This window comes from Dipteris shenzhenensis, chromosome 8, assembly GCF_047967505.1.
Source record: "Dipteris shenzhenensis isolate YYH24624 ecotype China chromosome 8, Dip_SZ_1.0, whole genome shotgun sequence".
Classification (NCBI taxonomy): Eukaryota; Viridiplantae; Streptophyta; class Polypodiopsida; order Gleicheniales; family Dipteridaceae; genus Dipteris; species Dipteris shenzhenensis.
In genome coordinates, this window is record NC_141603.1 from 34,820,919 (window position 1) to 34,845,094 (window position 24,176).

At 43.4% G+C, this 24,176-nt stretch overlaps 1 pseudogene; it reads right to left on the reverse strand.

Annotated features, from left to right (window-relative positions):
- LOC147899420 (flotillin-like protein 2) overlaps positions 1 to 21,251 on the reverse strand; it is a 33,165-nt pseudogene extending 11,914 nt beyond the window's left edge.
- Between the last annotated feature and the right edge of the window lie 2,925 nt (positions 21,252 to 24,176).

Genomic DNA, 24,176 nt, shown 5'->3' on the forward strand with positions numbered 1-24,176 from the left:
AGCACTTATGGGATGGGCGTGCCACTTTGCATGTAAGTCAATTCCACCTAGTTAAAGGCGTGTGCAAAGTATTGTGCCCATCGGATATGCTTTGCATGGTCGATCGAGCATTAAATACCATTTTTGCCTTAGTGCCATGCACATCCGTAAAAAAACACGCTGCTAGGTGTGTTATCTGATCAAGCACTTATGCGATGGGCGTGCCACTTTGCATGTAAGTTAATTCCACCTAGTTGAAGGTGTTTTCAAAGTATTGTGCCCATCGGATATGCTTTGCATTGTCGATCAAGCATAAAACACCGTTTTTGCCTTGGTGTCATGCAAATGCACAACCATGAGAAAACACGGTCCTAAGTATGTTATTCAAACTAGTACTTATCGGATGGGGGCTCCAGTTTGCACTCAAGTCTATTTCAACTAGGTTGAGGTGTGTGCAAAGTATTGTTACCATCGGATATGATTTGCATGGTCGATCACGCATTATACACCGTTTTTTCCCTAGTGGTATGCACATCCGCAAAAAAACACGCCCTTAGGTATGTTATCTGACCAAGTACTTATCGGATGGGTGCGCCTCTTTGACAACATTTTAATATGACCTAAGTTGAGGTATAGGTAAAGTATTATGCCCATCGGATATGCTTTGCATTGTCGATCGAGCATTAAATACCATTTTTGCCTTAGTGCCATGCACATCCGTAAAAAAACACGCTGCTAGGTGTGTTATCCGATCAAGCACTTATGCGATGGGAATGCCACTTTGCATGTAAGTCAATTCCACTTAGTTGAAGGTGTGTGCAAAGTATCGTGCCCATCGGATATGCTTTGCATGGTCGATCGAGCATTAAATTCCATTTTTGCCTTAGTGCCATGCACATCCGAGTACTTATCGGATGGGTGTGCCTCATTGAGAACATTTCAATACCACCTAGGTTGAGGTGTACCAAAAGTTTTGTGCCCATCAGATATCCTTTGCATGGTCGATCGAGCATTAAATTCTATTTTTACTCTAGTGTCATGCACATCCGTCAAAACACGCTGCTAGGTATGTTATCCGATCAAGCACTTATGGGATGGGCGTGCCACTTTGCATGTAAGTCGATTCTACCTAGTTGAAGGTGTGTGCAAAGTATTGTGCCCATCGGATATGCTTTGCATTGTCGATCAAGCATAAAACACCGTTTTTGTCTTAGTGTCATGCACATTCGTAAAAAAACGCAGTCCTAGATGTGTTATTCAAACTAGTACTTATCGGATGGGGGCTCTAGTTTGCACGCAAGTCCGTTTCAACTAGGTTGAGGTGTGTGCAAAGTATTGTCACCTTCGGATATGATTTGCATGGTTGATCAAGCATAACACACCGTTTTTGCCTTAGTGTCATGCACAACCATATAAAAACACGGCCATAGGTGTGTTATTCAAATAAGTACTTATCAGATGGGGGCTCCACTTTGCACACAAGTCCGTTTTAACTACATTGAGGTGCGTGCAAAGTATTGTCACCATCGGATATGATTTGCATGGTCGATCATGCATTATACACCGTTTTTTCCGTAGTGGTATGCACATCCGCAAAAAAACACGCCCTTGGGTATGTTATCTGACCAAGTACTTATCGGATGGGTGTGCCTCTTTGACAACATTTTAATAACAACTAGGTTGAGGTATAGGAAAAGTATTATGCCCATCGGATATGCTTTACATGGTCGATCGAGCATTAAATACCATTTTTGCCTTAGTGCCATGCACATCCGTAAAAAAACACGCTGCTAGGTGTGTTATCTGATCAAGCACTTATGCGATGGGAATGCCACTTTGCATGTAAGTCAATTCCACATAGTTGAAGGTGTGTGCAAAGTATCGTGCCCATCGGATATGCTTTGCATGGTCGATCGAGCATTAAATTCCATTTTTGCCTTAGTGCCATGCACATTCGTAAAAAAACACGCTGCTAGGTGTGTTATCTGATCAAGCACTTATGCGATGGGCGTGCCACTTTGCATGTAAGTCAATTCCACCTAGTTGAAGGTGTGTGCAAAGTATCGTGCCCATCGGATATGCTTTGCATTGTCGATCAAGCATAACACACTGTTTTTGCCTTAGTGTCATGCACAACCATATAAAAACACGGCCATAGGTGTGTTATTCAAATAAATATTTATCATATGGGAGATCCACTTTGCACTCAAGTCCGTTTTAACTACGTTGAGGTGCGTGCAAAGTATTGTCACCATCGGATATGATTTGGATGGTCGATCACGCATTATACATCATTTTTTTCCTAATGACATGCACATTCGCAAAAAAACACGCCATTAGGTATGTTATCTGACCAAGTACTTATCGGATGGGTGTGCCTCATTAAGAACATTTCAATACCACCTAGGTTGAGGCGTACGAAAAGTTTTGTGCCCATCGGATATCCTTTGCATGGTCGATCGAGCATTAAATACTATTTTTACTCTAGTGTCATGCACATCCGTCAAAAAACACGTTTCTAAATATGTTATAGGATCAAGCACTTATGGGATGGGCATGCCACTTTGCATGTAAGTCGATTCTACCTAGTTGAAGGTGTGTGCAAAGTATTGTGCCCATCGGATATGCTTTGCATTGTCGATCAAGCATAAAACACCATTGTTGCCTTAGTGTCATGCACAATCGTCAAAAAACACGATCGTAGGTGTATTTTTCAAACAAGTACTTATCGGATGGGGATGCCACTTTGCACACAAGTCAATACTGCCTAGGTTGAGGAACGTGTAAAGTCTTGTGTCCATTGGATATGCTTTGCATAGTCTGTCTCACATGATACACCATTTTGTTGCTAGTGTTATGCACAATCCTCATAAAATACATAGGAGGTGTGTTATCCGAACAAGTACTTATGAGATGGGTGCACCACTTTGTATGCAAGTCAATAAGACCTAGGTTGAGGAGTGTACAAAGTTTTGTGCCCATTGGAGAAATGTAGATGCGATAATATTAGAAAATTCTCGGTATATGTATGTGTGTGTGTGTGTGTGGCAAACAATTTTGGCACAAAGTAAACACCTAGTGCACAAATTATGCACTTCATACCTTGAGTAAATAAGCTTGTTGATGAGGATAAATATGCCCTTGAATAAAAGCACAGTTGTTGTATGACCACAATAGGATCGCTTTGACACCTGTGATTTTGCCCATATGTAAGTTTACAAATAGTATAAAAAATCATGTAATAATATATTAATAGTTTGCAAATGTGTATAGCAAGTGAGTAATGGGAAGTGGAAGTGGGAATGAGGAGGGAGGAGTGGAATAGGATAGGGAAGTAATAAGGGTGTATGATAATAAGTATAAAAAATAGTATAATAATATATTAATAGTTTTTAAATGGCAAGTGAGTAATGGGAAGTGGAAGTGAGAGTGGGGAGGGAAGAATGGAATGGGAGAGGGGAAGGTAATAGGGGAGTAGGCTAATAAGGGAGTGAAATGAGTGAGGAAGTTAATAGGGGATGAAAAAGAGGAGGGTGAGATGGGGAAATATGGGATTTTAGGAAATGGAAGGAGTATGGGACGTGGTGGAAATGTGGGATGGGAGTGGTGGCAATGGGAAGGAAGAAGAAATGGATGGATGGGAGGAGGGCTAATGGATGAGGGGGTTCAATAGGAGAGGGGGAGTAATGGGAGCCAATGGGAGAGGAGATAAATGAAAAGCCAATAGGAGAGAGGGGAGGAATGGAAAGCCAATAGGAGAGGAGGAGGAAAACCTAATTTTTCTTATATATAGTCTTCCTTCTTCATTCATTCTCCCCTCATTTCATTCACTGAAGCAAGAAAGCAAGGACGATCAAGAGAGCAAGGAAGGAAGAGCAAGAAAGCAAGAAAGAGCAAACTTACAAACTGTTTCCAGGTACTTGCAAACTTTTTTTTCTAGTTTCTTTTTTAAAATTTGAAGAGAGAGAAACTAGAGAGAGAAAGGTTCAGGGGAGGGGAGGGAGGGGAGGGAGGAGGAAGGGAGGGGAGGAAGAGGGTGGGAGGGGAGGGAGGAGGAAGGGAGGGGAGGAAGGGACGAAGAGGGAGGTGGGTGGGAGGGAAGGGGGTGGGAGGGGAGGCTGGCGCGGCGGGTGGGAGGGAAGCGGGTGGGAGGGGGGCTGGCGGCTGAGAGGGGGGTGGGGAGGGCGGCTGAGAGGAGGGGGGAGCGGCTGAGAGGGGGGGGGGGGGGGCACGGCTGAGGGGGGGAGGGGGGGCGCGGCTGAGAGGGGGGGGGGGGCGCGGCTGAGGGGGGCACGGCTGAGAGGAGGAGGGGGGGGCTGGCAGCCGCGGCCGCCAGCCCACGGAGGGGGAGGGGTTGCGAAGGGGGGCGAGGGTGAAGAGGGGCGGGGGCTGGCGGGTAGCGAAGGGGGGGGGAGGGTGGGGGCGCGGCTAAGGGGGGGAGGGGGGGGTTGAAGAGGGGGGGGCTGGCGGCCACGGCCGCCAGCCCGGGAGGGTGGGGGAGCGGCTGAGGGGGGGGAGGGGGGGTGAGGGTGAAGAGGGGGGGGGCTGGCGGCCGCGGCCGCCAGCCCAGGGAGGGGGAGGGGTTGCGAAGGGGGGGGGGAGGGTGAAGAGGGGGGGGGCTGGGTGAGAGGAGGGGGGGGGCTGGCGGCCGCGGCCGCCAGCCCAGGGAGGGTGAAGAGGGGGGGGGATGGGTGGGTTGCGAAGGGAGGGGGGGGAGGGTGAAGAGGGGGGGGCTGGGTGAGAGGAGGGGGGGGGGCGGCCGCCAGCCCAGGGAGGGTGAAGAGGGGGGGGGGATGGGTGAGAGGAGGGCGGGGGGGGCTGGCGGCCGCGGCCGCCAGCCCAGGGAGGGTGAAGAGGGGGGGGGGGATGGGTGAGAGGAGGGGGGGGGGCTGGGTGAGGGGAGGGGGAGGGGGCTGGGTGAGAGGAGGGGGGGGGGCTGGTTGCGAAGGGTGGGGGAGCGGCTGAGGGGGGGGGCTGGCGGCCGCGGCCGCCAGCCCAGGGAGGGGGAGGGGTTGCGAAGGGGGGGGGGGAGGGGTTGCGAAGCGGGGGTTGGGGGGGAGGGGTTGCGAATGAGAGGAGGGGGGGGGGGGCTGGCGGCCACGGCCGCCAGCCCAGGGTTGCGAAGGGGGGGGAGGGTAAAGAGGGGGGGGCTGGGTGAGAGGAGGGGGGGGGGCTGGCGGCCGCGGCCGCCAGCCTAGGGAGGGGGAGGGGTTGCGAAGGGGGGGCGGGAGGGTGGGGGAGCAGCTGAGGGGGGGAGGGGGGGTAAAGAGGGGGGGGCTGGCGGCCGCGGCCACCAGCCCAGGGTTGCGAAGGGGGGGAGGGTAAAGAGGGGGGGGCTGGGTGAGAGGAGGGGGGGGGATGGCGACCGCGGCCGCCAGCCTAGGGAGGGGGAGGGGTTGCGAAGGGGGGGCGGGAGGGTGGGGGAGCGGCTGAGGGGGGGAGGGGGGGTAAAGAGGGGGGGGCTGGTGGCCGCAGCCGCCAGCCCAGGGAGGGGGAGGGGTTGCGAAGGGGGGGTTGGGGGGGAGGGTGAAGAGGGGGGGGGCTGGGTGAGAGGAGGGGGGGGGGGCTAGCGGCCGCGGCCGCCAGCCCAGGGAGGGTGAAGAGGGGGGGGATTGGGTGAGAGGAGGGAGGGTGAAGAGGGGGGGGATGGGTGAGAGGAGGGGGGGTGGGAAAGAGTGAAGGAGGGGGGGGTTGAGAGAGGGGGGGCTGGCGGCCGCGGCCGCCAGCCCGGGTGAAGGGGAGTGTCGCCAAGGAGGGAGGGAGGGTTGAGAGGGGGCCAAAGGGAGAGTGGGGAAGAGGGTGGAAGGGTTGGGGGGGTGGCCAAGGGGGGTGGGGAAAAGAGGGGAAGGTTAAAAGGGGGTAGGGGGAAAAAGGGGTCGGGGAGGAAGAGGTTAGGCGACGGGAGAGGGGGAAGGGTAGCGGGAGGGGAGGGGGAGGGGGAGGGGGATTTTGGGGAAGGAGGGGGGGCGAGGGGAAGGGAGGGGTCGAGGGAGGAGTTTTGGCGACGGAGGGAGGGGAGGGAAGGAGGCTGGAGGAGAGGGTTGGGTCGAGGGATGGATGGAGGGAGGGAGAGGAGAGGAAGGAGAGAGAGGAGAGAGAGAGGGAGAGGAGAGGAGGGAGCAGAAGGAGAGAGATGGGAGAGGAGGATTTGACTTACTATCACGAGCAAGAACGAAAAATAAGATTTGACTTACGAGAAGAATGAAAAGGACTTACGAGAAGAATGAAAAGGACTTACGAGAATGAAAAGGACTTACGAGAATCGAGAAGAATGTTGAAGAAAGTATCAAGAAGAATGTTGAACATAAATTTGAATTCAAAAGGAACGTATGAGAAGAAAGTATAAGAAGAATGTTGAACACAAATTTGAATTCAAATTTATAATGAATTCAAATTTCCGTCTCTTTTTTGAAAATTCAAATTTATGCGTAGGAGTGGACTAGTTTTAACTCTCTCCTCATTTCATTGAAGCAACCAAGAGCGGAAGAGAAAGGATAAGCCGAGCCTTACTTTTTTCACTTTTTCCAGGTACTTGCATTCTTTTTTATTCGTCTTGTAATTCTATTTCTTTACTTACAATTCTTTTCAATTAGTTTCTTGTTAAGGTTTTTGAGTTCTATTTCTTAAAATTCGTATTGTAATTCTTTTTCTTTACTTATAATTCTTTTTCAATTAGTTTATTCTTAAAGTTTTTGAGGAGGGTGGTCTTTTAGAAGGCATTACAATTCTTTTTAAATTAGTTTCTTATTTGAGTTTTTGAGTTCTATTTTAATTAGTTTTTTATATATATTTGAGTTTGTAAATTTGAGAAATGGGAGAATAGGGAGGGAGGGAAAGAGAGAAATTAAGAGAGAGAAGAGGGGCTCCTTAAATGAGAGAGGAGAGGGAGAGAGGGAGAGAGAGAGAGAGATTCACACAGAGAAGAGGGGCTCCTTAAATGAGAGAGAAGAGTAGGGAGGGAAAGAAAGACAGAGGAGAGAGGCGGAGAGAGATTAAGAGAGAGAAGCGGGTAAAGAGAGAGGAGAGAGGGGGAGAGAGATTAAGAGAGAGAAGCGGGTCTCTTGGGGGCCGTGGCTACTTGAGGGAGGGAGAGAGTAGGGAGAGAGAGGGAGAGAGAAAGAGAGAGAGGGAGAGAGAGAAAGAGAGAGAGGGAGAGAGAGAGAGAGATGTTTATGGGAATGAAACGTGGCGAGAGGAGAGAGGAAAAGAGAGAGAGAGAGAGAAGAGAAGAGGGAGACTTAGGGAGAGAGAGAGAGAGAGAGAGAGAGAAAGAGAGAGAGGGAGAGAGAGAGAGAGAGAGAGAGAGGAATGAAACTTCTGTGCTAGAGGGAGGGAGAGGGAGAGAGAGAATAAGTGGGATGAGGATAGAGAGAAAAATACTTAAGAGTTGTCAAAGAGAGAGAGAGAGAGATTAAGAGAGAGAATGAGGTGTCTTGACTATGGCTACAAAGAGATTTAGGAGGAGAGAGAGAGAGAGAGAGAAAGTAAAGAGAGTTTTATATATTTACATCTTTTATATTATATTTTTAAATGAGAGAGAAGAGTAGGGAGGGAAAGAAAGAGAGAGGAGAGAGGGGGAGAGAGATTAAGAGAGAGAAGCGGGTCTCTTGGGGACCGTGGCTGCTTGAGGGAGGGAGAGAGTAGGGAGAGAGAGGGAGAGAGAGAGAAAGAGAGAGAGGGAGAGAGAAAGAGAGAGAGGGAGAGAGAGGGAGAGAGAGAGAGGAATGAAACTTCTCTGCTAGAGGGAGGGAGAGGGAGAGAGAGAATAAGTGGGATGAGGATAGAGAGAAAAATACTTAAGAGTTATAGAGAGAGAGAGAGAGAGAGATTAAGAGAGAGAATGAGGTGTCTTGACTATGGCTACAAAGAGATTTAGGAGTAGAGAGAGAGAGAGAGAGAGAGAGAGAGAGAGAAAGTAAAGAGAGTTTTATATATTTACATCTTTTATATTATACTTTTAAAAATTTATAAAAGAGTGAATTTATGGTTTGTTTTGAAGGTGAGATAATGTTTTTATATATATTCATCTTTTAAATTGAAAAATGTTAACTTTTCTTTAGATACTTGTTCTTTATTTATATCACATGCAGGTTTAGCCTCTACATCACAACCCCTTCTTTTCTTCATGCACACAATTTTATGATATGAATGTGTGATGATGTGATTATTTGGAAATAAATCCTTGTGTGATGAGAATTTTATTCAGTTGGACAGTCTCCACTCACTTAAAGTAGAGCATTCGCAATGCTTCTCTCACTTTATTCCAACCCTTATCCTTATCGTCTCCACTCACTTAAAGTAGAGCATTCAATCTCCACTCACTTTATTCCAACCCTTATCATAGTGAACACATCGTGCCACTCACTTTATTCCAACCCTTATCCTTATCGTAGTGAACACATCGTGCCTTAGTGCACTTGTATTCTTCCATCCTAGTCCTTCCACAAACACTCTCTTATTTCTTACATCCTAGTCCTTCTGAGTAACTTGTATTCTTCTATCCTAGTCCTTCTGCAAACACTCTCAGAGTCTTCTTTCATCCATCCTGATAACCAAGTATTCTTCTATCCTAGTTCTTCCACAAACACTCTCTTCTTTCATCCATCCTAGTGCTTCTCATTAACTTGTATTCTTCTTGTATTCTTCTATCCTAGTCCTTCTGCAAACACTCTCAGAGTCTTCTTTCATCCATCCTGATAACCAAGTATTCTTCTATCCTAGTTCTTCCGCAGACACTCTCTTCTTTCTTTCATCCATCTTGATAACCAAGTATTCTTCTATCCTAGTTCTTCCGCAGACACTCTCTTCTTTCTTGCATCCTAGTGCTTCTCATTAACTTGTATTCTTCTTGTATTCTTCTATCCTAGTCCTTCCGCAAACACTCTCAGAGTCTTCTTTCATCCATCTTGATAACCAAGTATTCTTCTATCCTAGTTCTTCCGCAGACACTCTCTTATTTCTTGCATCGTAGTCCATCTCCCTTTCTTTATCATCTCCCCACCCATGGATGTCCTTGGCATTGTCGAAGACGTGGAGTTCGGAATTAACAATCTCAAAGAATGGATTGCTGACCAAGGAGCACAGAGAGAGGCAAGAATTCGACAAGGTTCTCCTTTGACACACATGGAGAGAGAGGAATTTGCTGCACAAAGGCACGCAGAGAGGGAGGAGACTCTCAAGATAACAGACAGTGAAAGACTTCTAAGACGTATGATAAAAGCATGACAAGATCTATTAGACTTCTTAAGTAACCTGCGTTATCGCAGCTCTCGTCATGGGCGATTTGATGCGGATGCTGAGAGAACAATAAGAGCCTCTCAGAGAAATTATAAAGAAACAATTTGTGATTGCTTAAACTTCTTCTTCACATGTAATTATGTTGAGGATACAGCTGTGGAGGCAGTGAAGGATTGGGTTGTTGAGAAGATAAGAGAGACCAATGACGAGATCTTCTAGACTTAGATAAGAGAGACTGTATTAAGGTGTTTTTTGACACCATATGGCTTTGTATTAAGGTGTATTAAGGTGTTTTTTGACACCATATGGCTTTGTATTAAGGTGTTTTTTGACACCATATGGCTTTGTATTAAGGTGTTTTTTGACACCATATGGCTTTGAGTAATATGATCTACTTCTTGTACAAATGTGATGTTAAGATGATGTTAAGAGAGACTGTATTAAGGTGTTTTTTGACACCATATGGCTTTGAGTAATATGATCTACTTCTTTACAAATGTGATGTGCTCTTTTTGAAATGTACTCTAGTTTTCATAACATGTCACGCCATTTTTTCTAATTTGATTTTTTAAAATCTTACTTTTTTGTCTCTTTTAACAATGTGATGTACTCTATTTTTAACATCTCACGTCATTTTTTCTAATTTGATTTTTTTAAATCTTCCTTTTTGACTCAATGTTTTGTTTTATAAGAGCCTCTTTTTTTGAAATGTTTTATCCAGAATTATCTCACAAAATGAATTTGGACAGTGCAAGAGTCCAAAATTAATGAAATAGGTGTTCAACACTAAGGCCTGCTTAGACATCATCGTAGTAGCAACAGCAATTATTGTGCTTTCCAATTTTCCATCCAACTTAGATCCCGCCTCCACCTTGCTCTGGTTTGTTGGCCTTGTACAGCTGCTTTGATGCAATGTACCCTTCTGCCCTCGTTGCTACCGCTTCTGTTGCTGGAAAGAAGAAGTCCCTTTTTCCTAGCCTGTGAGCTGGCTTGGCCGAATCATGCATCTGGATGCTCACCCACATTGGCATGTGGCTTAGCACAGAGAGACATCATGGTGGTTGCAGCTTCCATGGTGGCTTAAAATGTCAAGGAGCTTCTATAAGAGAAGGGCGCACTAAGCAGACAAGACCTTGAAGCAATAGAGCAAGACATAGACCTCAATTGTAGAGATGTGGAAGTCAGAGCAAGAGAAAGGGAAACTCAATGTGAGGAGAGAAAATCCAAAAATTGATTTTTGACAATCCCAAAACCCCTCCTCCCAAAACATGTATTATGATAAATCATATGCTTTATGTTTTGCATTTTTGGCATTTTGGGTTGATTGGACTTTTTTTTCAAGCTTTGGATGACTTGGCATTAGCTTTCTAGAAAGAAACGTGGTTTTGAAAATGATAGAAAATATATTTAGCAATTTTAGATTCAACAAGTCAATATCAATAACGTCCACTTCCAAAAATTGATGTACATAATGAAGCAATGAAGTTCAAACAATAACTAAGACTATTTAGGCCTGTTAGTACACCTCAAGCAACAATGTAGATAAATTAGCATCCTTAAAAGACAAAAGGTGCAAGAAAATTGGATATTTTGGAACTATTGTGAGGAGAACATCCCGGTAGTCTTGGCGAGGCTTCATGGAAACTAAATAGTTTCTATCCTTGAATTTAGCACCACCAACCTTTCCTTCAATTGACACAAGGAACAAAGAAATATGAAGCCAAAGTTGCAGTGGAAATATCGACAAACTATTACAATACTCTTCCATTAAAAAAGTGCTTGCATTTGAAATAAGGAGCCTTATGACCCTTCGCATAAACTTTGAGAGAAAAACTAAAGACATTTCCATATCTAGGACTGGGATTCCCAACTAGGAGAATAAACAATTGATAAGTATTAAATGAGATCAACTAGAGGCATTATACAATCTTTTGACTTTAGCACCCAAAGGGTAAGGAAAGGAATCTAAAGTCAAAAGGGTAAGGGCAATTTCTAAAGTCCATCTCCAAGAAGCAAGTCTCCTATCTTGATTTAAGAGGACATGGATCTTCTTTGAAATGGAAAATGTGTCCCTGATGGGACTGACCATGGCCTATCTTGGGACATATATGGCCAACTTAGATGAAACCTATGCCTCCAATGCATCTATCTCAAAAAGGTCTCATTTTAAGGTAACTAGACATGTATGTTAGGGGTCTGCGGTTTGCTTGGTTGGAGGATTGGGGCCAAGGTTCATTATATCTGCGAGCCCACCAAATACTTCCTCTTGTTGTGGTGCCTTTAATCTCTCCATCTCCTCTCTTTGCCTTTTTGGCTCCCCTTGTTGGTCTAGATGCTCCATGCCAGGACCCCATGGAGGAGGGAGGGGCAGTTGATCACAATTAATTGGACTATTTTGCCCCTCTTGGGAGACCTCTCTACTTCCACGGTTAGTTGTGCGGAAGGACTAAGAGGACCCCTGATGTGCTTGGATCCTTCATCGTGCTGGGATTCCTCATGGTGCTAAGATCCTTGGGATCCCCCATAAGAGTCGGATGGTGGGGACTCATTTTGCTTGGACTCCTGACGATGAGAACCATTTTCAGATCCCTTGAGCTAAATACTTATAATTAACATCCAATAACACAAAATTTCTTATTTATACTGCAACTCATGTCCATAGCCGATTAAGATTCTTTGCTATGGTTTAGGGGTTGTCCAATACTGTGCTACAATTGTATGTATACATATGAGGGCACGCTCAATAACTTTTTCTAATTTGGTTGTAAGAGCAAACTTTTTGAAAAAATGCACTCCACACTTACGGAGATATTGCATGGTGGTCTTAAAACTTTGATATTGGGTGGTATTTGTAGCTGACTTTACCTAGAAATGGATACATTAGAAAAAAATCAATTGATACATGTGCAATGTTCTTTACATAAGTCCTACATTATTTATTATTTCACACTGGTTTCTTTTTTATTCACTACCTCACAATGAGTCCTATAAGCATGATAAAGGTGGTTCCATTTCTTAATCCATAGCATCAAACTTGATAGTAGCAAGTCATTTTGCCTTTGGTCTTTTTCATCCATTATGGGCCTCTTTGCATTTGTTTAGGGGGCAAAAGTTGACTATGTGTAAAACTAGAGATTAAAAAACACGGCCTCCAATTTTTTGTCGTGCCTAGGGGTCTTCTTTGTCCTCGGCATCTTTTCCTTTTCATGAGGCTGTGAGACAGTAGGTTGAGGCTCTTGCTCAACTCATACTAGAGGCTCCTCATATGTGATAATATCGAGGCACAGAGGGTTGATGGTGCTCTTCCCTCTACTTAGAGTCCTTGCATCTCTGCAAATCAATTGTCCATTAGCCTCTCGTGCATCTTCAACATCTTCAGACCCTCCAGGCTGCATTTCATTCACATTAGGAGCGTTAACAGCTCATTGTCCATTGGTGTTTTGAGCATCTTGAGAAGTTCCCTCATTCATAGTCTGTCCATCTTGCTCATCCTAAGAGGAATCCTCTTCCCTATCCCAATTTTCATCCGTGAACGACATACTAACTGAATGTTTATCCTTGCTGTGAATCAACTACAACTAGCAATACTAACATTAGAGACATATCATAGGAGGCATGCCCATGTATCTAGGTAACTTGGCAAGAAACCAAAATGAAATCTTTGCTCCTATGCTAGTGTTCAATAGTAGAAAAGGTTGGGACAAGATATTCAATGTAAAGAAAACTAGCATTGAATGTACTTGTTATAAAAATCTATAGTTCTATGATAGGGGTCAATAGTAGAAAAAGTTTGAGACAACATATTCAATGTGAAGAAAACTAGCATTGGATGTACTTGTTAGGAAGCTTGTCACTAGACATCAATAACAAACTAGTGGCAATAAGTTAGAGGCTTGCTGTAGGATGCCATATTTATTACCTATTATTAGGGTATTCTATGGAGAACCATTTTTTAAATACAACCTCTATGTTTTCATTCTTAAGGAATCCAGTAATTACAGGATGCCATTTTTGCCATAACTTTGGTCCCTTGCACAAAGATTTTAAAATTTTTAAGAAACCAATTGGATCTAACACCGGGGAATAAGAATGCTCATATTCGTATGTGGATGCTATGTATATGAAGGAAAAATGTGCAACAGACACTGACATCCATATCAACAGACACTGACATCCGTATATCCCACCGTCAAATCGGCACCAAAATTTGTACGCGTCTTAAAACATTTAATGTCCTTACAAAGGGTTAATTGCATTTGGTACTGTTTGTGCTCCAAGAAAGGCAGTTTAGCCCATTCCACATGTGGATCATACGTATGTTAAGGAAAAATACACATCGGACAAGGACATCCATATGTCCCACCATCAGATTGGCCCTACACTTTGCACATGTCTTAAAAGTAATTGTTTTTTATTTCTTTGCAAAGTATCACGTGTATCAAATGCCAAATGTGCCACCGAGGAACAAGAATGCACATATTTGCACGTGGATGCTTTGTGATATGAAGGAAAAATGTGCAACAGACACCGACATCCATATATCCCACCGTTGGATCAGCACCAAACTTTGCAAGGGTCTTAAAACAAGTTGTTTTAATGTCCTTGCAAAGTGTAAGGTGCATTGGATGTCGGATGTGACACCGGGGAACAAGAATGCTCATATTTGCATGTGGATGCTATGTATAATAGACATCGAATTCCGTATACCCCTTCGTCGAATCGGCACCAAACTTTGCACGGGTCTTAAAACAAATGGTTTTAATGTCCTTGCAAAGGTCATTTGCATCTAGTAGTGTTTGTGCTCTAAGGAAGGCAATTTGCCCCATTCCACATGTGGATCATACGTATGTCAAGGAAAACGGCACATCGGACAAGGACATCCATGTGTCCCACCATCGGATTGGCCCTAAACTCTGCATACATCTTAAACTACTTGTTTTTTATGTCGTTGCAAAGTCTCAGGTGCAACGGATATCGGATGTGCCACCGCGAAAAAGAATGCCCATACTTGCATGTGGATGTTGCATATGTGAAGGAAAAATGTGCAACAGACACTGGCATCCGTATATCCCATCGTCGGATTAGCACCAAACTTTGCAAGGCCCTTTAAACAAGTGGTTTTAATGCCCTTGCAAAGGATTAGCTGCATGAGGGTTTAGGGTTTAACTTTTAGAGTTTAGGGTTTAGGGCTTAGATTTTAAGGTTTAGGGTTTAGGGTTTAGGGTTTAGCATTTAGGGTTTAGGGTTTAGGATTTAGGGTTTAGGGTTTTAGGATTTAGGGTTTAGGGTTTAGGATCTAGGGCTTAGCATTTAGGGTTTGGGGTTTAAGGTTTAAGGTTTAGGGTTTAGTGTTTAGGGTTTAGGGTTTAGGATTTAGGACTTAGCATTTAGGGTTTAATGTTTAGGGTTTAGGGGTTAGGATTTGAGGTTTAGGGTTCAGGGTTTATCATTTAGGGTTTACGATTTAATGTTTAGGGTCCAAGGTTAGGGTTTAGGGTTTAGGTTAGGGCTTAGAGTTCAGGGTAGGGTTTATAATTTATAGTTTAAGGTTTAGCGTTCAAGATTTAGCGTTTAAGGTTTAGGGTTTATGGTTTAGTATTGAGGGTTTACCATTTTGGGCTTAGGGTTTAGGGTTTAGCATTTAGGGATTTAGGGTTTAGGGTTTGGGGTTTAGGTTTAGGGTTTAGGGTTTAAGGTTTAGGATTTAGCATATAGGATTTAGGGTTTAGGGTTTAGCACTTAGGGTTTAGAGTTTGGGGTTTACGATTTATGAGGCAGTTTGTCCCCATCCACATGCGGATCATACATATGCCAAGGAAATATATAGATCGGACAAGGATATGTCCTACCATTAGATCGGCACTAAAATTTGCACAAGTGTGAAACTCAATGTTATTTATGTGCTTGCAAACTCTCAAGTGCATCAGATGCTAGATTTGCCACATCAAAACAAGAATGCCTAGATTCACATGTGGAGGCTAGGTGATATGAAGGAAAAATGCACAACGAACACTGACATCCGTTTATCCTACTATTGAATAGGTATGAGTCTTAAAGGAAGTGGTTTTAATGTCCTTGTAAAGGGTCAGGTGCATTTGATACTATTTGTGCTCTAGGGAAGGCAGTTTGTGAGAGTGCTCTCAACGGAAGCAAGAACGGCCACACAAGTTTTGGTGGGTACAGAACACCCTAATCTTCTTTTTCATTCATTTATATATGTGTTTGAGTATTGTACATAATCGGGGTAAAGGCACAGTGACCTTTAACCCCCACAACCTCCCACTTAAAGGACAATGTGTCTTTAAGGGAGAACAACTAGTGAGCATACTATCCAATGCCCATTAATACACGACAATACTCAAACCACTGACTAGGTAGACTCTTCATCAGCATATCTACAGGGTTATCATCTGTATGAACCTTGACAAGCTCTATACGCTTGTCCTCAAGTACCTCCTTGATGAAATGGTACCTGACCTCAATGTGTTTGGTCTTTGCATGAAAGACTGGATTTCATGCTAGTTGAATAGCACCATGGAATCACTATGCAATGTTGGTACACCTGTATGAATCCCCAAATCTCCCACTAGTCGATCAAGCCATATAGCCTCCTTGCAACCCTCTGTGGCTGCAACATACTCAGCCTCTGTGGTAGACAAAGCAATGCACTTTTGTGCACGAGACATCCACGACACTGCACCACCTGCAAAGGTGAACACATAACCAGAAGTGGATCTCCTACTATCCACATGCCCTGCATAGTCTGAATCTATGTACCCAAGTACACGCATGTCTCCTCTACCAAAGCAGATGCACATCTCCTTAGTACCCTTCATGTACCTCATGATGCACTTAACTGCCTCCCAATGCCTCTTTCCTAGATTAGCCATATACCGGCTAACTCTCCCACTGCATATGCAATGTCTGGTCTAGTAGCTATCATAGCATACATAAGACTCCCAACTGCTGATGCATAATCTCTAACGCAGAATGCTAGAAGGTGATGGGCAAGGTGTACTAAAGCCAGAAGAGTACCTACTTGAGAACTCAATGAAAGCTCGTGGTCCAAGTTATCTCATGGTCCAGGTTATCTAAAGATATTCATTGGTTGCGGACCTTATCAAAGGAAGGATGGATTGAAACAGACCCTCAAAGCATGGTGCCTAAAAGACTCTAGGTTGTTCACTCATTATGAAGGGGACAACACGAAGATCGTGACGGCTGGATTGCTTGAATTCAAAGGCGAGAACGTGATTGATGGTGGTGATGCCAGGAGTTACTTCCACAGATGGACCTGTGTATCAAGATGGTGTGGAAGTGGAATCAGACCTAGTGGACCATTGGATGAAAAGCCAAGAAAAGATTTTGACATCAAAGTACTCTAGAGGACTATGACTAGGGAGTTACTGGAGCATCGTCATTGATGTGTTAGCATTGGGCCGAGATGATGTGTTTATGAGAGGGGGTGTGGGAAGGGACCACACCATTGGTGGGACTCTAGATCTATTTGTGTCCATAACTGTGGACAGAAATATATTATTTTGGTGGTTTCTCTACTTGTATGGTTCATTGTCTATTGATGAGTCTGCACATCTATTCTATACACATTAAGTTAAGAAGTTTGTAATTCCACACCCCACACCACACTATGTGAGCTCCTGGGCTATTCTATCAGTCTTTCATTGTGCGTACCCTCTGTTGGGTCATTTCTAACAGGCTGAGCCTTGCAGATCAAAACAGCAAGAGGGGGACACACACACACACACACACACACACACACAATAATTGAAGGGTACCATGCTAGATTTTGTTGGTTAAGACATGCCAAAGAATAGACAATACAACTGATGACATTATCATTTGCGAGTTAAGACATGCCAAAGATAGATTGCACAACTAATGACCTTCTGACACTTGTGTGGTTGAGTATATTTTGTATGCCAAAAAGGGACTGTACAACTAATGACCTTTTCAACACTGGTGTGGCTGACGACATTCCAAGCTATCTAATAGGTGGATATACATCTGATCACCTTTCTGACACCTATGTGGCTGCATGTGTTGACGATCTTCCATGCAACAAATTGAGGCTACTTCAGCCACATCCAACGTGATTCTCCCATCATCAGGTTGCATGCGAGTTCTTAAGTGAAGGTCAATCAAGTTCTTAGTGAAATTTCTACCCCTTTTAGTTTGGGCGAAGTGAAATGTGTCTATACTTTCATACGTTTCCTTCACTTTATCTAGACGGACATCATGTATCTCTTGTGCCTTCTTCTTTTCATTTTGGGTACCCTTTTTTCAACTCCTTTTAATTCCACCTTATCTTTCAAGAGATTACGAAACACCTCCAAATGAAGCAAATTGGAAAGCCAAAATACAAGAGCTAACTAGAGCAATTCTCACACAATCTTTGTCTCTTCCCATATTCTTCAACTCCATCTTGTGCATAGAATATCATGCAAAAAGTATCCACATCTACAATCTCCACTATATTCCCATTTGTGAAAGAAGAATTCAACATGGGCACACTCATTTGCATCCAATTGACTAAGTATCAAAAGAGGCATGTTGAACCAAACTGGTTCTTTTAAAAACACAAGCATGTTGAACTAGGACAAGCGTGCCAATAGCTAGGCATGGCTTGGTGATGGCTACATGGAAGGGTCACTTTTGTTAGCACTTGCCTTCATGCAGTGCTCTAGGTACACTTTTGTTAAAAAAGTGTTCCACACACTTTGTTGCCACGTGGCCCCTTCTATTTTGGTTCTTTCTCTCTCCCACACACTCACTCACACACACTTTCTTTTTTGGCTTGCCCTCTGGGTAGCCTTAGCAATGGTTCGAGTTTTGCAAAGTCGGATGAGAATTTCCTATTGGTTGCTAGCAACTTTGGCAGGCTGGTATTGGTCCAAGTATGCTCCTTGTAAGAGGCTTTAATGCATGCATTTAGTGACTTCGTCCTCTCTCTCTCTCTCTCTCCTTCTCTCTCCCCTCTCTCCTTTCTCTTCTCCTTTTCTCTCTCCTTTCTTTCTCCTCTTTCTCTCTCTCTCTCTCTCTCTCTCAAAAAAAAAAAATTATCTTGTTGACTTTTGGACCATTTTCATTTACTACTCTTTGTACACTCTTTCCTTTTCATGTCTCCATGCTCTCTCTTGAGCATTTCACTCACCCACAGTAGGCCTAATGAATGATAGATAAATATCATTCACCTTGTTTAAGAACTCTCTCTCTCTCTCTCTCTCTCTCTCACACACACACACACACACACACACACAGAGTTTGCAAATCATTCAAACTTTCCTATACATGGCTTCCATCACATGTGTTGCAAATTGATCATTTATTCATCTTGACAATTGTTTTCCTTTGACAGAACCAACTTGAAGGCAATGCTCACGAGTACTTGTACTCACTTGTTCTTTATAATTACCAATAAAAGTTCACTTTTTGGTGAGGTGGAGGATAATAATTTGTTGAAAGGCCTCTTTTCTTTGCTTTTCTTTTAAAACAAGAGTGCCTCGGACTTACCTTTTCCAAAAAAATCAAATGTTTCAAAATTTGAAATTCCAAAAAATATCAATCTTGGTATCAAGAATTCTACACAAAAGGACAAATTTAATGGTGTCCTTCAAATGTTAAATACCAACAAAATCCAAAAACCAAAATTCTCCTCCAAAATACCAATTGTTTCTTAGCTACTTCTCTATTGGCACGTTTACCCTAAACTAGTTCTGAATTTCTTTTAGATTGGTTGGAATCCGAATCAAACTTGTAGTGTTGATCTTTTAAATATATACCATTGGCAATTAGGTTAGTGTTGTGATGGGAATTCAGTTCGACTGATAAGAAATTTGGTTTAATGGACAAGCAAGAAAATTTATTGGAACAATGAAAGATAAGTTGAGAATACTCTCTCTCTCTCTCTCTTCGTAATGTAATTTTATATGACAAATTCCTAAAGTTGAAACTCCACATTTGAATAATCTCTCTCTCTCTCTCTCTCTTTTTGTAATGTATTTTTAGTTGAAAAAAACTCCACATTTGGATAAGAAAGTTGGTAAAAACCTAGTGAATTTAGTTTAAAATTTGGGAAGCCAAACCTCAAACAAGGACTAGATCATTTGATAATATTGCCTAGTAATTAGGACAAATTACATAGCATATAAAAGCTACTTAGAAAGTATAATTTACAAATTATAATTTCAACAAATAACATTTAAGTTTTTAAGTGCTCAAATCCATCTAATTTAATCAAACTACATCATGCTCCCAAGATATTGCAAATAAACCAAGACTTTACATAAAGACTTAAAATTGGATATCGTTCATGAAAAATAAAATATCTTCAAAATAAGAATAAACATGTGTCAGATTCGCTGAATTGTTGTCCATGAAGCTGACAAGTTGTATTGGTAGATCAACATCTTGGTAAAATCTTTTAGACCATCTTTCTTGTTTGATAAATCATCTCCTACCTCATAATACAAAAATCTACAAACTCCTCCTCAGACATCTTGAACATATAGCTGAGAATAATTAGAAAGAAACTGCAAAAGTCTACTAACTCCTTTGACAATCTTAAACATACAACTAAGGATATTAAAAGGAAGTGTCACATTTCCTTTTATGTCCAAACATGACATGAAAAAGAACTAGATTAGCATAGGTAGTTGTATTGTTAGAGAATATGTTTTATTTTAATTTTTTAATTGTAGCATATAGCCACATTTTCTTTAAAAAATTTAAATTAGCACATAGCAATTTGAATTTGGTGTAAGAAAACAATACAACATTTGTGCTCAACAGATAACAGCATCTCGTATGCAAGAGAGAAAGTTAAACAGTATGGAGAATCAAATATTTGATTATTATAAAACTGATACAATAGATGGCGCTGCCTCCCACCCGTGCGCTCCTATGTGAGAAGCTTCGATGGCATGCTGGAAATAGTAGAGGACGGAGGTTGGATGCTAAGGAATAGGGGTTGCTGTAGCCAGTGATGAATATGGGCTTCACGGGCTTGCTCTTATATAGCCACCAGTTGTACCTAATTAGTAGACCGACCCAATCCGCCCAAAACGACCGATTGGAGGTCGGTCCCAAAATAGGCCACCGACCACACGTTAGAACTGTGGCGTAGAATAGAGCAACTAACCTACAGTCCTCATTCTGCCCAGAGCCATCCGAGATCATTTGGGGCTCCAAACGGGCCCCGCAACCCGAGAGTGGGCTGCCTCGAGAAATGCTTCATCTACCCTCAGTGCGGTTAGTCATGGGATGCCTTCCTGCACTTGCATGTAGCCTAGTTGGTAGTGTTCCAACTCTATCTGAGTCATCTAGCCATCACGCCACACATGGCCCCCATCTGGTGTCCAAACCAGGACCTACCAGATAACCGAGCTACTCAAATGCCTTCTCCTCATATGGGGGGCTTACAAGTAGAGTTAGCTGGTTCTTGTGTAGTTACACGAGAGTGGAGCATTGATATCTAACACCCCCCCGCAAGTGAACTTACTTTTTCGGCCCAATGCCAAGTGGTGAATACAGCCAATACATTTTGTGCATTTTCTTTATATTTTGCATGTTTACACAATGTTGACCTCATGAGTCTTTGCATCCCCAAGTATGTCCACCAGTTTTTCCCCCCTAGCAGCACCCTCAACATTAGCATCCCCCCTCAACATCTCTGGCAATAGCCATCCCGTCAGATCGTCACCATACAGCCATCCCGCTGGATCGTCGCCATACAGTCATCTCATTGGATCATTGCCATGAAGCCATCCCGTCAAGTTGTTGCCATAAAGCCATCCAGTTAGATCGTTACCATAAAGCCATCCTGCCAGATCATCACCATACATCCATCCCACCGAATCATCATCATACATCCATCCCGTCGGATTGTCACCATACATCCATCTTGCCAGATCATTGCCATACAGCCATCCCATCGGATCGTTGCCATAAAGCCATCGCACCGGATCGTCACCATAAAGCCATCCCATCAGATCATCACCATACAACCATCCTACCATATCGTCACCTTAATGCTATCCCCCAAGCCATTGGGATATAGAAAACTATAAAAGGATCCCTTGTCCCCTTGGATTGTTGCCTTAGCAAAAAAAGTTAGACTCTGTCAAATTTTTTGCTAGAATTCCCACAACTCCGTGCCTCTTTTCCTACTGCCTCCGAGCCACAATTGGAATGTCCTTGGCCTCGTCCTCCTCCACAAACTCACTCATTGCTCACCTGTCCACTTTCTTTCCAATAGATCACAACAACAAATTCTTCAAATTCAAAAGGAAAGTCGGTCTCCACCCCCCAAATCTAGCAGTTGTCGATCACTTGCCCACTGGCCCATCTGAATCCCAAAGCATGCCCTCAGGGTGAATCAGGATGCCATCCAACATCTCTACAACTGACTACAAATTGAGGAGGAGATCACAATGCAATAGGCCTCTTAAGAGCCATCAGTAGTGGCTACCACCCCTCTTTCTCGATCGTCTAGGAAGCGCTCTCTAGCACCAACACAACAAAGTTTTAAGGTCATTGGCACACTCTCCACTCGGGGAAGCTTGGCTTCAGCAACTCAATGGCTCCATGATCCACTCAAAATATGTATATGAGGGTTAGGATTACACCCTCTATTACCATACCATGGCCACATACCAAGTGCTCCAGGATCCAGAGGTACAAGCCTCCTTGGTGATGACAGGTCTCAAGCCACTTGCGGACCAACTGCCATGTCACCTCAACATGAAGCTTCTCGTGAAGTTCATCGGTGCTTACAACTCAAATTTGTAGGTCAATGTCCTCCGCGATGCAATAGGGACCCCCTGTTGAGATATTGAGCTCCACTCGTGATATGCCAGGGTGACCGTTGTGCATTTATGTCACCGATTTGTTAGTTGTAGATGCGGTTGGTACATCGCCCATGAATAATTGTTGGATGACAGCTATCTTTATGTACTCTAGTTAGTGGCTCAGTTAGTATGCCACCTAGGTTAGCTGAGTTTGGTTTGAGACCCACATATAGGGTTCAACTATTCCTTTTGTACTTAGAGAGAGTTCTTTTGGCTTTCACAACTAAGAACAGGAAAACTATTTTCAGCCTCCACCTTTGTGTGTATTTCCCAATTTTGTATGTGAGAAAGCTACAAGTGAGACTCCTTACTTCTCTCCCACTCTCTTCACATTCTATCAGAGCTTGGTTCATGGTAAGGAGCTCAAGAAAGCAAACCAAGTTCGCAGTGTCTTGGTAAGAGGATCAGTGTTGCTTTCCTTTTCGAGTTTGGGAGTATAAGGTGAAGCACAATGCAGATGGTTCTGTGAGCAGATACAAGGCAAGATTAGTTGTCAAGGGGTATGCACAGACAGATGGCATTGATTATGAAGAAACATTCAGTCCGGTTGCAAGGATGGCAACCGTAAGAGTAGTCATTAAGATGGTTGCATCAAAGGGATGGTCTTTACATCAAATGGATGTAAAGAATGCTTTCTTGCATGGTGATTTGCAAGAAGAGGTCTATATGGAGCAGCCACCAGGTTATGTGCATGCTATTGTTTGTAGGTTGAAGAAAGCCTTGTATGGCTTGAAGCAAGCACCTAGAGCATGGTCTGACAAGATAGGATAGTATCTTGTCACTATTGGCTTTCAGATTTCCAAGGCAGATTTCTCACTTTATGTGAGAAAAATAGAGAAAGGCATTATGCTATTCAAGTGTCATTTATGTTGATGATTTGATCATCACAAGTTAAATGAAGATATCCTTCATGTGAAAATGCTACTAAAGCAGAAGTTTGAGATGAAGGATTTGGGAGAGCTGCATTATTTCTTGGGCATTGAGGTGATTAGATCCACAAGTGGGATATGGCTCTTGCAGAGGCAGTATAGATTGGACATGCTATCCAAATATGGGATGATAGGCTATAAGCCTATTTCAATTCCTTTGGAGTAGAATGTGAAGTTGAGCACATATGCAGGTGAGCTTCTAGAAGACCCTACTATGTACAGATGCATAGTAGGAATTTTGATTTATATGACTATTGCCAGGTCAAATTTGAGCTATGCTGTTGGGTTGGTAAGTCAATTTATGCAGGCTCCAAGGAAACTGCATTTGGATGTGGCTAGATGCACACTGAGGTATGTGAAGTCCACATTGCAGTATGGACTATTTTATGAGACTGGGATTCAGATACAGTTGCATGGATACACTAATGCTGATTAGGCTGGTAGTATTTATGATAGACGATCTACCGATGGATATGTGTTCTCTTTTGGGAGTGCTACAGTCACTTGGAGTAGCAAGAAACAGCCTACAGTTGCCTTGTCGAGCACAAAGGCTAAGTACAAGGGTGTAGCAATGGCTGCATGTGAGGTAGCTTGGTTGCATAAGCTACTTTATGATATGCATCAGTCTACAGATGGGCCAGTTGTCATTTATTGTGACAACATGAGCAGTATACACTTGGAAAATAACCCAGTCTATCATGATAGAACAAAGCACATTGAGGTGCATTATCACTATGTGAAGGAGAAGGTTCTAGTAAGTTCTATTAATTTAGTTTATGGTAGCACAGAGGATCAGGTAGCTGACATATTCATGAAGCCATTGGGTATAGAGAAGCTGCGCAAGTTCAGAGACCTGCTTGGTGTGTAGGAATTGGGATCGATCTTGAGGGGGAGTGTTGAGATATCGAGCTCCACTCGTGATATGCCAGGGTGACTGTTGTGCATTTATGTCACCGACTTGTTAGTTGTAGATGCGGTTGGTACACTGCCCATAAATAATAGCTGGATGATAGCTATCTTTATGTACTCTAGTTAGTGGCTCAATTAGTATGCCACCTAGGTTAGCTGATTTTGGTTTGAGACCCACATATAGGGTTCACCTATTCCTTTTGTACTTAGAGAGAGTTCTTTAAGATTTCACAACTAAGAAGAGGAAAACTGTTTT